The following is a 15,905-nucleotide window of genomic DNA, read 5'->3' as shown; positions in this document are numbered from 1 at the left end:
CTCCTGCTCGATTGGAACTATGGGGATGACAGCAAATCGGCTGTTCCAATTTTGACGTTTCTCACGTTTCTCCTCTTTGTTATTCCAGACTCGTTAGTATTTTTGGCACGTTTCTCCTCTTTGTTATTCCAGACTCGTTAGTATTTTTGGCTTCACACTATTCGCTTCTCTACCTATTTTCTCTGGTTCATTGATCGAACTTGTGTGTAAACATTGCGGTGCTCACTCAGGCGATAATTTTCAATAAAGAGTGTGGGAATTCAATCATGTTGATTGAATCAATTTTTCTCTTCCACATCGTCTGTGAGGACGTAGTGTCGCGTGAAATTCTCGTAAAGTTTTTGCATTTTTCGAGTTAAATTCCTAATTCCGCAACGATGGCCGATACGACCGAAGCCGAGGGAGTTAAGAAGAAGCGCGCGTTCCGCAAATTCACCTACCGCGGAGTGGATTTGGACCAGTTTCTCGATATGAAGCAGGATCTTCTGATGGAGCTGATGCACAGCCGTGCCAAGTGCCGCCTCAACCGTGGAACCCGCAGGAAACCGGTGGCCCTCATCAAGCTGCGCAAGGCCAAGAAGAACGCCCCGCCGGCCATCGTCAAGGCCCATCTGCGTAACATGATCATCGTCCCGGATCATCGGTTCGATCGTTGGTATTTACAACGGCAAGACCTTCAACCAGGTCGAAGTTAAGCCGGAAATGATCGGCCACTACCTTCGGGAGTTCTCGCTGACCTACAAGCCGGTTAAGCACGGTAGGCCCGGTATCGGTGCCACCCACAGCTCCCGTTTCATTCCTCTGAAGAAGGGCGGACTAGTGTGTTGACCGATATATTATTTTTCTTGTAAGTAGAAGTGCTGGTGATGTAAATACATAATTGGTTCGTGGTTATTCTCTCCATTTGCACTTCATTCTTCTAGAGAGGAAAAATTAGAACGCTGACAGTGGAAACCTTGTTCGATGCCCCAGGATTTTTCAATCTCCAACCATATCGTAAGTCCACTGTTTTGACTAATTTACCCAGCATAAGTTTTCACCCCAATGTCTTGCTTTACAGATTCTATTTCTGCCGCTTCATGATCTACCAATCGAAAGATATGCACCTGAAATAAATAGAGGAAACACTTGGATCGGAAATATGTGTTTTCGGAACCTCAATGGAAATAAATAAGCCTAATCGTGTAGCCGGTGCGTGCCTGAAAATACACAAAAAAGGATTCAATTGTGCTAAACTGTACCCGCCAGCGAATTGGAAAATGCACTCGGCAACACACAGCAATAGCAAACTTTACTAAGAATCGTCGTGGTGGCGCAGTGTCGATTTCCGTCGTAGTATTACTTTAACGTTAGTGCACCCGTTGTGTCGATAGTTGTTTAAGACTGCAGTCCAAACATCACAAAGTGCCTTTGAGGGTGTCCTTAAATGATGGAACATATTTTGCCGAGTTTTGACGCTCTTCGCCATCGTAGCTCATCCCCATTATTAATATATAGTAACAAAACTAGAGACGCCTCCTTCCTCAACACTACGTCATTTATGGACACTCCCCCCAGTGTTTCTTATATGTGAAGACTGCTGTTAAATCTGCACTCTCTCAATTAATGTGCTTTCCTGTACTTGAACATGAACTGAAATGATAATACCAAGCACAGATGTATAATAAAAAATGTATAAACATAAAATAAAACGATTCTTCAATATATCTGAATCAACAATTGGAATAGGATCAACAATTGTAAGAAAATTTCCCGTAGTGTTTGACAACCACGCAAGTGTTAAAGCTCTGGTCATACCCATGTAAGTGTATATAGGCTTATTGCAATTCGACTATCACGACCATCCCATCAGGTTTCAAAATCTGATAAAATATGAATTTAGAGTGTTTTGGTCGTACAAATTTAAGTGTATATATGGGTTTTGATGTAATTCGACTGCCACGGCCACCCCTCAAGACTCGAAACCTTTTAAAGCATATAGGGTAGTGGACTATTTGGGCTGGGGGACCTATTTCATGTACTTGTTGCTATCCAGCTTTTTACGCTTGATAGGGGGTGATTCATTTTTGACAAATCTTGCCGACAGCCCATGCAGCAACACAGTAGTCGAGAATTTCAGTTCATTGCTTCCGAGTTGTCAAACATTTTCAGCAAGTAGGTAGAGGTAGCTTGTAACATTTGTTATGATTCAAAATTTATTTCTTTTTAGGTTTGTGATCGTTGTCCGCCACCTTCGGCTGTCGAACCTGTTGACACCGAGGAATCGTAATCAGCATTTGTTCCACCCGCTCATTCCCAAGGACCCCCCGCCCGCTCAGGGTCGGATCTTTCCACCGCGACTTCGTAAGAAGGGAGAACCCAATTAATGAATTGCGATTGACGGGTTTTATGAGGAGATTCCTATCGTCTATTCAGCCCTATCTATGCCCTACTACAACCGTGCTGGACTGCCGCCAGAACGTCTTAACCTTTATTTGGCTCTTGTGGAGTGGTTTCACGGGCCGGAAAAACACGAGGAACTCTCGGTTGCCTGACGTAGCCGGCCTGGCAGGATTTGTTCATCCGGATCACTATGTGGACCCGGAACAACTTCGCTTCCCAATCGACCAGGTTCCCTTCCAAAACCTGGAAGTTCCCTCAGTTTCCATCCGAAGCTATGAATACAGTTTCTTACCGATTTTGGCAACACGAGGTGAATTTAATGTTGCCGAATTGGGGTGTTGCCAAAATCGGTAAAAAAATTTTGTGAATAATTTTCAACTTTTATGCGTCAATTTGGCTTATATTATAAATATGGACTATTCACAAGCTATAAAACGATCCATGTAGGTGATGTTCATAAATTACGTCATGATTTGTAAAATTGTCGATTTTGGAAAATTTAATGAATTTTGATTTTTTAAAGAAAAGTAAGGATAAAAAAACACTACATTTACAAATACAAACGATTTTTCGGTAAAAATTTTTGGTCAAAATTTTTTGTTGCCAAAATCGGTAAAAAATTGTTGCCAAAATCGGGTGTTGCCAAAATCGGTAAGAAATTGTTGCCAAAAACGGGTGTTGCCAAAATCGGGAAGGAAATGTTGCCAAAAACGGGTGTTGCCAAAATCGGGAGTAGACAAAAACGGGTGTTGCCAAAATCGGTAAGAAACTGTATAACCCTTTTTATCACCAAATTGTGGGTCGTGTGGGTGTTGATGAGTCTCCGAATCCAACTCAGGCAAAACTTAGGATTGTTTCACCACGCCGTCTGTATAGAACTGCTTCAGGAGTTCCCAGCAAAGATTGCTCCAGGAACACCCACCGTAATCCCCCCAGGGGGATATGCTGGGAATTCTTGGAGAATAAATTCCTCGGTGGCACTTCCTGGAGCAATCACCGGTGGGCATTCTGGAGGAATTTGCGAAGGGAACTCCTGAAGGACATGCGCGTAAGTACAGCGTATTTGGCCCCTCAGCCCCAATGTCGTGTGCGCTTGTTATGCGTGCACGACTTTGGAGTTGGGGAGCTAAATCGCTGTAGTTACGTGCATGCCGGAGGAATCGAAAATCCTCACTAATACAAGTTCATCATTTCCTCCGACATATTACCTTGGGGAGCTCTGCAGTGTAGTTCCTTCCGAGAATCCTTTGATAATGTCTCCCCCTACCAATAAACCAAGGATCCTCCAACAATTCATTTTGGATAATCTTCCTCACTCGAATATGCATCAGGAATCTGCGGAATCATTGAGCAATTTATTCCGGGCCATCCTCCATGAGATCCATTTGAGAATCTGTTGGCGATTTTTTCCGGAGTAATCCCTTCGATGTTTGTTGTGCTGGTAACAATGGTAACACCATATGAAAATATTTGACAAATGTGAAGCAGTGAACTGAAATTTTGGGTAACTGTGATGCTGCAAGGGCTGTCGGCAAGAATTGTCACAAATGCATCACCCCTCACCACAGCGTAAAAAGCTGGATAACTCAGTCAATATTTAATCAATTGATTTGATTTTTGGGACACGGTGAGATACAGTGTCGATATACAAAACGTTTGTGTAAGTTAGCGAGAGTTTCTGGTCAGTTGCGTGTGTCTAGAGCACGGTTTCCCAAACTGTGGGCCGCGACCCCCCTGGGGGTTGTCGGCCTTCCTCCAGGGGGTCGCGAAGGACAGTAGAATATTTTACTGTAACAGACATCAAATGTGGGAATTTCTATGGTGGGTCGCGAAAAGTACGTCTGCTGGTTAAAGGGGGTCGCGCTCCTGAAAGTTTGGGAGCCTATGGTCTAGAGCATTTGGATCAGTTGCTCCAACGAACGAACATGATTCGCTACTCTGGGCGCAGTCGTGACCCAACCAGTGAATCCGGATTATACCTACACACTTATTTTAGAGTCACTTGTTCGGCTGTTCTATTTTCGGTAAAAGTTCGGGTTACCGAAGCTCAGCACAATTTTACCGAAGTTCAGCTAATTTTTACCGAACGTTCGGTAAACATTACCGATGATTCAGTAGCGTTTACCGAACGTTCGGTAATTTTTTGACGAACTTCGGTAATATGTTGCTGAACATTCGGTAATCTGAACTTTTACCGAAAATAGAACAGCTGAATACGGTACTTTATTTTAAGTGTGTACAGTATCTAGGCATGTGCTAAAATTGAAGTCAATTAGCAATAAAATGAGTTACAGCAACAAGTGCCTAAAACAGGCCTCCTTGCTCAAATGGTCCCAGACCCTATTATTTCATTTTCATTTTCATTTTGCAGCATTTGGTGGGGCAATGAGAGCGCAAGTCAGTCCAAAGCCGATGATAAGGAGGGGTAATGGCTGAATAGTCTTTGCTGACCACATAAACGCCATGGGATAGGAAAAGGGTATTTTGGTGTGGGATTAGGGTGTTGATACAGACTTGACAATATCAATGCTATTCAGATGCACAATAATTTTAAGGCTCAGCAGTGAATCGCATACCTTCCAAAACCAAAAAAAAAATAATCCACAAAATACCAAGCAAGTCAAAGAAAGAACAAGCGCCCGATTGTTTATTTTGTCAATTACAACAAACGGAAACTTCTACTCTCTCCGACTCGTCAGTCACCCCGGAAAATATGTTCCTTCAGTTCTGGAAAATATATTATCCCCAATTAAGCCTTTAATCGAATTGTCCGCGTGGTCTTGTAGTACCCCTACTAGGTAAGAATCAGTCATTGCCATACATATTAAATGCTAGACATGACCCCATGGATAGCATTTGCATATGTAAAAGCTTTGCTGATGTGATTTTCCTATTAGGCAATTCTCTCATCTCATGTTTGTCTTCAAAACCTTATCAAGCTTTGTAACGACCCGATCAATGTCCGCGTGACCAACCGAATGTCCGCACTAACCAGCCGAATACATGTTTACTGCGTCTTGAGAATGCGTCCGTACTGTTGTGTGTCCGAAGCCAGACTGACTTCTCGGTCACCGTCCGACGGATGACATACACTCAAACGTGTATGTGTGACCGCTATGTTACCAAACGGGGGAGCATCCGCAGGTGTCAAATCTGCATCTTTGGTATGACCGTTACATCCCTCCTTTTTTTTAGAATATTTGCAACTTCCCTGATTTTACTCCTACTTTATTGGTCAAGTCCAAAGTAGCTGAAACCTAAACATTCTTCATAATGTACATTTACAACACATTCTCCAGGTGCAACTCTATAATGCTCAATGCTGTTTAAGTAACTCAAACAGTACACATTTGTGTAATGTAATATGTGAATGCACTGATAAAGTACTGAATACGGTTATGATTAATTGAGATAATCGAAAGGTTTTTTAAACTGCATTGGTAAGCTCTAAGAAAATCCATTTTAGTTATAGTATCTCCACATATTCTATTCACAGTCTAGGTCTAACAATACAATAAATTCATTTTATCCCGAAACTCTTTCAAAATTCTAGTTTTTTTTTTTTTTTTTCGCTGCATTCAGTTTGTTCTTCGCAATGTGACGTACCTCAGTGTATCTAAACGTTTACATCAAATCTTTGTTTAATGTCAGGCAATACTGATATTCATATACCCTTATTCCATATACAAATACAACATGACGTCTATCAGTTTGGTTTACCTCATTATTACCCCTTTTATTTTAGTTTTACGCATAGCCTTTCTATAGAATAAAACAATTAAAATGCCTAGTTATATACTTGCAAAAACATCTTCTTATAAACATTCATTTCTATCATCCATCATTGCAATTCTAACTGCAACCATTTATTTGATCTTCCTCATTTCCTTACATTGAACTACCGCTAGGACTAAGTTCAAACAAATAACAACTTCCAAGTATCGTCTGGAAATTGTTATAACACACCACTCTACTATGCTACTCCAGATGCCCATGAACAAGCAACAAAGAAGACGCGGCGATTACTGGTGACAGATAATGACATGATCTCGATTTTTTTTTGTGCAGACAAAACGGAAGCTGAATTTGTTGCGGTACTTTTCAACTCGTGAATAATCAATTATTACTAACTAGAAATCGAAACTTTTTGATGATGCATCTTCAGCAGCGTTGCAGTGTTTACCGACTCGAAGTTACCGCTTGAAAATCACAATGCAAGGCTTAAACATCTCTAAACTCGTGGTGCACGATCTTTGTCCTATTCTGTTCAAGTTGGGACAAACCTATGTCGCATTCGGTAAAATGTCGCAACAAATTCAGGTTGCGACATTGTCGTTATTGTTGCGCGATGGATGAATTTTGATTCACTGCCCATGAGCCATGAGTACCCGACATGCATTCAACTCCTGCGTTCAAAAGCAAGCTGTGTCCATAAATTCAAGGCAATTCTGCACTGAAAAATTGTTAAGATATGTTCGATTGTATCGAAGATGACCAACCGTTAAGTGGTCTCATGAACAAAAAAAACTACCACAAGTTGAAAACTTGTTCTAAGATTCATAGTACTCAAATTCGTCTAAATCAACCACAATTTATTGAAATGTCACCTGTGGATCACCGGTCGTACGCAGCTATAGAATTTTAGCTTTGTTCAATAATAAGTTTATTCAGATTTCCTCAGCGACCCAAATATATATATGGATACTCATACCGAATATCGATAGTATATTCATTATTCATACTTCTCCTTAACTCCAATTTGGTGACAATGACCTCATAAGAACCAATGCATACATCTTTCAAGTAATGCCTGCTCTTATGGTTTAAAATTCTGTAATGCTTCATATACAATCAGTCTAATGAGAAACGCATAACTTAAGATACGCCGTCGTCTCACATCACCCTTTTTGCCGTGGATATCATCATAATCTATATTGACAGAATCATGTAATTTTTACCACAAAATACGTCTTGTGAAACAGAACATAGTTCATCTCTTGGTTCAACCCTTATCCAATATACTACTTATTTCAAGTTTTCTATTTATATTTCTAACATCAAACTATATTACCACGAGAAACTATCCTTCTTCAACTTGAACGCTCGTCTGCCAATCTTTCCGACTGCAAAGTTGATAATATAACTGCACAAATGCAGTTGAAACAGGTATCGCAATGTCCTCAACATCATAGCATAGTTTCACCAGTTGTACATTTGCAACATCGTTTTTTTTTTTATCTTTACTTTTTCGTTACTACGAATAAATACATTTGAAGAACATCATTGTCAATATGGGTCAATAACATCTAGCTTACCGCAAATCAGTATGACACAGTGAAATATCAAACATCAAATTTAAACCTCGAATTGATGTCAATGAACTTGTGCCTGCTAGTTTTCTTTTATTACTCAAAATGTGTACCTACGCTCAAACTATTGCACATCAGTACGTATAACATTCATGACATCTTGAAGAAAGATAATTGAAACAATTTTCGTTATATCCAAGCATCGTTTGAGTGCAACAATAAACCAGTGGTTACCGCTTAATGTCAGTCGTCTAAAACCGACTATGTATCACACAATGTTCAATAAACACTTCATAATTTCACAAGTCAATGTTTGCTTGGAAATAATCTAATGTTTTTACTCTAGCCTCATTAGGTGTCCAACTCTGCTATGGTCAAGCCAAAAATAACCTTCAAGAGTACTACCTCAAGAACTCAACGATTCCTTGAGAATATTCCCTTCTGCAAAACGACACCTCATACCGCGATCAAGAAAGCGATTCTTTGCCTCAATCTCCCACGCATTTTTGACGGAACATAATTTTTTTTCAAGTTGATTCAAAACTTCACTTGTAACGAAACACCTCCCACCAACGTACGTAGCTTATTATTGACCTAGTGAGAAGCAACTTTTATCTTTACTTACGAGATTTTTTTTTGCATGAGCTAGTTCATCTCGGGTGTGTGAAGCAGTTACTAGGTAGATCTGAATAATCGTTTCTCCGATTATCCGCAACAGTTCGTATCACGCACGTAGCAAGTATGTATCACCATTATATGAAACGTAAATTTCCATAGGCTTTGTACAAAGTTATCGTTCTGCTTTCGTAAACCATATCAAATTTACACGAAGGAAGCAAATTTCGATCATGACTCAACTCCCATCAGTGCACAAAGCATCTACAATGTTGCTCGAAGCTTAACTTATGATTGCCTGAAGTATCTCTTTGTCTTACACGAATCCACCTCCTTCATTTCATGACGTATCCTTTGACATTACACGAAGCACGAATATCATTGAACGAAGCATAGCAACCTTGCACGAAGCAAGCTTTAACAAAGCACGAAGCTTGACTCGTTATTACACATAGCATCTTATGCCTTACACAAAGCAGCCAAAACACCTATTCATGAAGAAAACAACATATTGCACGAAGCACGGCTCACTATAGCGCGAAGCATATTTACCTAGCACGAAGCTTGACTCATAATTGCACGAAGCATCTCTCAACCTTGCACGAAGCATTTCCGTATCTTGCACGAAGCAATCCGAATTAGTTGACGAACAAAAAGACAGCTTGAAACTTGACTCATGATTGCACGAAGCATCTCCTTATCTTGCACGAAGCATCTCTTAACCTTGCACGAAGCATCTCATTTTCTTGAACGAAGCAACCCGAATCAGTTCACGAAGAAAAATACATTGAACAAAGCATGGCTCATCATTGCACGAAGCATATTTACCTTGCACAAAACAACCCTTAACACTGAACGAAACATAACTCATTATTGTATAAAGCATCTCCTAACCTTGCACGAAGCAGCCTCTCTCAAACTACGAAACATCTTTTAAAACTACACGATGCATAACTCCGGGCATCACATATTCTTTACCGAAGCATTACACGAGCTTACACAAAGATACATATACATATCAAGCATCGCACGTGTTCAAAGTATACTGCACAACAATCCACTGCTTGCCCGCATAGAAAAATACAATTCACAGTATCATGCATATCATACGAAGTTGGTTCGTGGAATAATAACTATACCACTAATAATTGTTTTATGATTGCATGATTGAGAATGAAAAAATGTATTATTTAATATTTTTCGAGAATCATTACAATTATAGTAATGATTCATTGAATGATACATGAATAGTTCTGAATCATAGGTTTTCGTAAATTTTGCGGCCGTGACTTGTTTTATTTGAGATGTGGCATGTCTTTTTCGGTTTAGATTAGAAACCCCACAATATTGAGTCATTTCTTCTTGCGCTTGTTAATCAGGCCAATAAATTGAACTTCCAGGCGCGAAACATGCAGGTCATTGTAATAAATGTGATGAACACTGCAACGAAAATGCATTAGGATTTCACCGCACCCAAATAAACAGTACAGTGGTAATGATGCAGCGGAAACTGCCGCCCTCGCTGCTGCCCGTGCACATTAAGGATCATATAACAAACGCATCAGTTGTTGCTGTGGCTGCAAAGAGTATTTCCGAGTAAGCTGCCGGGTATGCATTGCATAAGGAAAGCACTAACTTACCTTGCGCACCTTGCATCGGCCTCCAATGGTTGTTTCTCTGCCAGCTCTGGCACCTTCTTTAGGAGCATTGTTTTCTAACTACCCGCGAGCACCAAGTCGATATGGTCTCCTGGGCAAAGACCACACGAGGAAAAAGGAATCAGCCGAATACCAATAACCGCAGTTCGAGTCCCGGATAGTTAAAAAAAAATCCGCACCCAAATATAAACAGAATGGGTTACGTCACGCACTTGACAGGTGGTTCCGCAGGGGTGTGTATTTTTTTAAGTCGATAATGCAGAATAACGAAATATTTCAAGCTTGTTAATATTATTCAGTGTATCATAAAGTAAACGATAAATTGATTATAATGTGAATGATTTGATAATTTTTTTGTTCGTGAAAATTGCCATTTTTGAATGGTAACGATACTTAACAACCCATTCGGTCTATCGTTCAAACTCCGAATATGATACATGTTATCACCAATATGATTCACAGTATCATTGGTTTATCATACATTTTATGATACCGTGAATAATTGGGAAACGATAAACAGAATCATAATCGTATAATACCATTCTATTCGGGTGACCCGCTCAAGCAGCATTATTCATCAAAACCAACAAGTGTACATTACACTTTTTACATCAAAACAGTCTTTTTCATCTCAACAGATTGTTTACCCAATAAACAACAAATTACAAATTACATAAATCAAACAAAAAACTCGTAATCCCGCTCGTTACTGCTGCATTCGTTATTTCTCAAACATTCATCACATAACAGCGGCACTAAATAAATTGTACCAACATGACAACTGCTCATTACCACACTGAAACCTTCCTTCTATCCATCCGCCAAAAACATGGTTCTGTCCTGGGGCGACACATCATAGACTAACAACAGGACACACCCTCCCACTGTTAAATCTCGCGACCGCCGCTTGGACCGCGAACGCATGACCGCGACAGTAATGAATCCAAAAAAAACAAACAAACAACGCCATCACAAAAGCCAACACGCGCATTGCGTTCCTTTCTTCATCCAGAATAGCCGCTTCCACCTCCAAACACAATCCTCTGAAAACACTGCAGCTTCGCTCCTGTATCAAAACAAACGCCGTTTCACCGATCTACTTCTGCAACAACGAGACAATGACCCTTTTCACACCGTCGCCCGCACACAACAGATCGTTTGATTTTTCATTGCCGTCTTTCTTTCACCGTCCACCCGACGTCCGAATCAAAATGTCCAATTTGTTTACATCCCTTTTTCATGCGAAAACAATTAATTTTCTCCTCGTCGCCATTGTAACGACCCGATCAATGTCCGCGTGACCAACCGAATGTCCGCACTAACCAGCCGAATACATGTTTACTGCGTCTTGAGAATGCGTCCGTACTGTTGTGTGTCCGAAGCCAGACTGACTTCTCGGTCACCGTCCGACGGATGACATACACTCAAACGTGTATGTGTGACCGCTATGTTACCAAACGGGGGAGCATCCGCAGGTGTCAAATCTGCATCTTTGGTATGACCGTTACAAGCTTAGAAAATTGAAGTTGATAAACCACACATTACAAGGTTCGAATTCCCATAGAATGAGATCATTCATTCGCACTACAACACCATAGGAGATAATACCACATTGGCTGGTTACAGTACAAATGTGAAAAATCTCCCATTTCCCCCTATCCGCAACCCGGGGACGCGCCCTGTTGGATTTCGAAAGCCTCGGAGAATATTACAAACCTTCAATGGCATTCCCATAAACTAACCCACATTGCCCATTCAGGGGTCTGACTGGGCCTATTACCCTCCCTCAGTTTGTAATATTCTCTCCAACTTGGAATTATATTTTCCCGGCACATAAATGACTTCGACAAATGTTCGATATACTATGCAGCGTCATGATCAGTATAACTATATCAGATGACTTGAAGATCTGATTCTTACAGAATTGTTTGCCATTGATTATACATTCAGCTATTCCAATCATTACTGCAAAGGCCATCGACCACATGCCTGAAATCAAAGCTTCCTGGAAGATATAATCCAAGCCCAGGGGTCCCAGACCCTATTATTAAGAATAAATAAAAAGAAGTTATATTTTGTTAACTGTTTTCATTTCATTGTTTTATTCAGATAGATGGCACAAACGCCAACAAATTTGCCTTATCGTGAGTTGCTTACATTTAATTGCTGCTGTAACAAAAGAAAAATAACCCGAATCGAAATCACGCCGTTAGATCGTTGCGTTCCAGAATTACATCCACTACGTTCCCCAGCAAATCTTCGTTCATTTTGAGGACCATTATGTCTTTAATGGATGCACTGCTCAACCGCATGCGAGAATCGGTCAGAACGAATTTCACTTGACTGAATAAGCGCTCAACAGTTATTTGCGTAGAAGGCGCAGCCAGCACCACCATCGCTAAACGGTATACGCGAGGGTTCGAAAATTTTCGCTTCTTCCAATATTCGAGAATATCAAAAGATGTTCCTGGTTGGCCGCCGGAGTTGTTCAAATTTGAACCGGCCGTTATGTTGACTTTCTCTCGATTTTCGAGTTTTAGCAGGTCAAAAAGCAGGGAGTCGCTTGTCGAGCTATTCTTGGAGGTAGATGGGAGAACGTCCGCGTTTCCTTCATCGAAGAAATCCATTAGGTAGTCCTCTACAAAGCCACTGCTGTTCCCTGCTTCCACTTCTGTGGGCTCCTCTCGCAATCCATCCAATTTGTCTAGTCGGTTGTTCAAAGCAACGAGGTATTGCTGAAATCAATTCATTATTAAACGATAATCATTTATGTATAGGGTACAAATAACTGCTTTTGGATATAACCAGGACAGGATAAGACAACTAGTCGTGCCCAAAAGAGACCAATTTGGGGACCAATAATCTTAGCAACGCGGAAAAATCAGACAGCAAGCTTTGAAATTAGACAAAGAAGATGCAGTTGTCACATCCTATCCTTGTAACTGATGTGCTTAACGTAATCCAAACTGCTTACCTGTGCATCTCGCTTATCGCTCTCGCTCATACGCCGGGATCCTGCGAAGTTGAAACGTGGGTCAAGATACAAACAGACTTTGAAGGCCATGCTTGTCTTCAGCTTATGGACCCTTTTTTCCATTGATGTCAATAGTTTTGCCGCTAATGAATTTTTCTCGTTTTGCTTAGTTGCATACAGTTCTGCCTGACAAATAAGCCAATCGGCGTAGAACTGTGACAGTGGAACGTGGGTTTTCTGCAGCTTCAACGTTAAGACATATACCGGTTCAAAGGCTTGACAGAAGCGATCAATGAACTTCCAGTGCTTGTTCAGATCTAGGAATCACCAAAAATAAAACTAATAAACAAATCAAATAAACGAAAATAGAATATTAGGCTACTTACCCAACGATGAATCCTGACATTGTAGGGTACTGAGGAATTGTTTTGTCCTCAATTCTTGCAGATAGCGTAAAAGAATGAACCAAACACCCCAGCGTGTTTCGTTGACTTTTGGTGGTAACGGGATTTTATGTAAGATGAACAGTTCTCGATTGCTTTTATGGTGCATAGCCAAGCAAATTTTGTTTATCTGCGACAATCTGGGTTTGTATTGCTTAATAACGTCGTAAGCCACCAATTGCGCAGTATGAGCTCCACATCTGATACTGTTCAGTTAGAGTGACTGGAAGGGAGAGTGGCGTCATGTTCCGATTTTGACAGGTCTCCTGCTCGTTTGGAACGCGCGTTTGTATGGATTTGACAGCAATTTGACACATGATCTTTGTTCCAATTTTGACATTGACGCCACTCTAAGTTAAAGGCACTCTATGTTCAGTATTTCCATATTCTCGATGTCATCGTCGCTGATAACAATATCAGGAGTCCCATCCTGATCGTTTTCAAAATCATCCTGTACTTCATGCTCCTCAGGAGTAATTGCACCATCCTCATCATCTGTTTCGTCATCATCTTCCTGAAGGTCGAAGGGTTCTTGGAATTCATCCAACATTTTGAATTCAGTGGGCAACATAATACTGAGCGGCTCTTCCTCCTGGCAATCTGGTACAGCAAGGCTTTTCAATAATTTAACGCTTGCACACATGTTCGCGCCATTATCATGGGCGATGGCGAAGATCTGGTCTATTTCTAGACCAAATTGTTTCAGCTCTTCTTGAATCACGTGCGTTAGGTTTTCTTTAGTCTGTCTTTCATTCATTTCATGCACGGCTAAAATATGAATAATAAGAATAGCGGTTATCAATAGTAGTTGCAACAGTAGCTATCTATCTATCTATATATATATATATATATATATATATATATATATATATATATATATATATATATATATATATATATATATATATATATATATATATATATATATATATATATATATATATATATATATATATATATATATTAGAGTGGGTCATCGTTTATATGGAAAAATGAAAAATTCAATGGTATCCCATCAGATCAAAGCTTTTTTGATCCTATTTTAGGACCCAAATAAGTGTGCAAAATTTGGATACGATCGGTTATGTCTACGTTTTGCGCATCGCGTTTGAAGTTTGTATGGGGTTTTACATGGGAAAACACACTTTTTTGCATTTCTCTCATAACAAGCTCGAATTATTCTAAAACCATGTAACCGATAAAGTGAAAACATTGCCTAGGGTGTCCTGAAAAACTTTGTCGAAGACCGCGAAGTGATCTGATGCTTACGAAAAAAGTTATATCGTTGGCATTGCTTGGCGAAACAGCATGATTTTGTTGCTATTGTTATTCCTTTACATGTTAAAACATAAACACATACATGCGGTTCGTTGGTTATAACTATTTTTACAAGCATCGGATCGCTTTGCGGTCAAAGTTTTTCAGAACATCCTAGGCTATCATTTTACAGTATCCGTTAAAAAGTTTCAGACAAACTTTTTCAACTTATGACAAAAATGCAAAAAAGTATGTTCTCCCATACAAAATCCCATACAAATTTCAATTTCAATGCGCAAAGTGTAGACGCAACTGATCGTGCTCAAATTTTGCACAGATACTCAGGACCCGAAATGGAACCAAAAAAGCTTTGATCTGAGAAAACGGTTCCGATGACCCACACTAATATATATATATATATATATATATATATATATATATATATATATATATATATATATATATATATATATATATATATATATATATATATATATATATATATATATATATATATATATATATATATATATATATATATATATATATATATCAAGATTGAGTTTAAATAAGGGCGAAAGTAACTTGAGAGAGTTCTCTTCATCGACTCTCTCTTCTGCAAATCGAAGTGACAAGATGCAAATTCAATCGAACTTTTTTACACTTAGACGCTAGATTACATCGCAACCTAGCGATTTATGACCAAAAAGTGCAACCTTACTTGCATCTTGTCACTTTAATTTGAAGAGAAGAGAGAGTCGATGAAGAGAACTCTCTCATGTTACTTTCGCCCTTATTTAGGTTATATATATATATATATATATATATATATATATATATATATATATATATATATATATACATGCATGCGTATATATATATATATATATATGCATGCATATATATATATATATATATATATATATATATATATATATATATATATATATATATATATATATATATATATATATATATATATATATATATATATATATATATATATATATATATATATATATATATATATATATATATATATATATATATATATATATATATATATATATATATATATATATATATATATATATATATATATATATAAGAAATTCCCGAAGAAATTCCTAGAGTAATCCATGGAAGAATTTCTGAAGGAATTTCAGGAAAAAATCCTGTTGAAATTCCTGGAGGAATACACGGAGGTATCCCTGAAGGAATTTTTGGAAGAGTTCCGGGAGAACACTAGAACTTGGAAGAGTTCCGG

The 15,905-nt window shown here is 39.1% G+C and overlaps 1 pseudogene; it reads left to right on the top strand.

Moving 5' to 3' along the window:
• Positions 1 to 213: 213 nt before the first annotated feature.
• On the top strand, positions 214 to 2,657 carry LOC109622358 (small ribosomal subunit protein uS19-like; annotated as a pseudogene).
• The last annotated feature ends 13,248 nt before the right edge of the window (positions 2,658 to 15,905 follow it).

This window comes from Aedes albopictus, chromosome 2 (genome assembly GCF_035046485.1).
Source record: "Aedes albopictus strain Foshan chromosome 2, AalbF5, whole genome shotgun sequence".
Taxonomy (NCBI): Eukaryota; Metazoa; Arthropoda; class Insecta; order Diptera; family Culicidae; genus Aedes; species Aedes albopictus.
Note: the sequence above shows the minus strand (reverse complement) of the source record. Positions and strands in the feature narration are given on the sequence as shown.